This window comes from Octopus bimaculoides, chromosome 9 (genome assembly GCF_001194135.2).
Source record: "Octopus bimaculoides isolate UCB-OBI-ISO-001 chromosome 9, ASM119413v2, whole genome shotgun sequence".
Classification (NCBI taxonomy): Eukaryota; Metazoa; Mollusca; class Cephalopoda; order Octopoda; family Octopodidae; genus Octopus; species Octopus bimaculoides.
Window position 1 is genome coordinate 89,000,640 of NC_068989.1, and position 606 is coordinate 89,001,245.

Sequence of the window (606 nt, forward strand, 5' to 3'; positions counted from 1 at the left end):
GGGGGGGGGGTCTGTGTGAGTGCTATATGTGTATGTGCTTCGTATGTATTGTGTTGTGCATGTACGAGTGAGTTTATGTGTGTGTGAGAGAGAAAGTGTGTGTCTGAGTGAGTGTTTGTGTGTGATTTTTGCATGTATGTGTGTGTATGTGTGCACGTGTGTGTTTTGTATATGTGTCTGTGTGTATGTACTATGTACGATATGGGCAAACATGCAATACACCGTCGTAAAAAGTGAAAGTAAATTGTCCTTAAAAAATGAAAGTAAATGACGGTATAAACCGGAAGTGACGACAGATATATATTTAAAATTCAGTTTAAAAAACCATAAAGTACTTCCTCATTACGTCACGTCCGCCGGAACCTACATGTATATTACATTCTGGTGATGTCTGAAATGTTTCAGAAACCCCAGCGCCATCCTAGCGTTCTTGCAGCCTGCAACAAACATTGTGAGAAGGCTATTCATTGGCTTGCATGTCGAAGCATAATAGCCAACAAAGTCACATGTGAGCGATACAATAATCCAGGATGATTAATGAGTTATTGAGAAAGAACCGGCAGGAAGCAATGGCGTTGTTCCTGTAGATTCACTCTATAACTATAA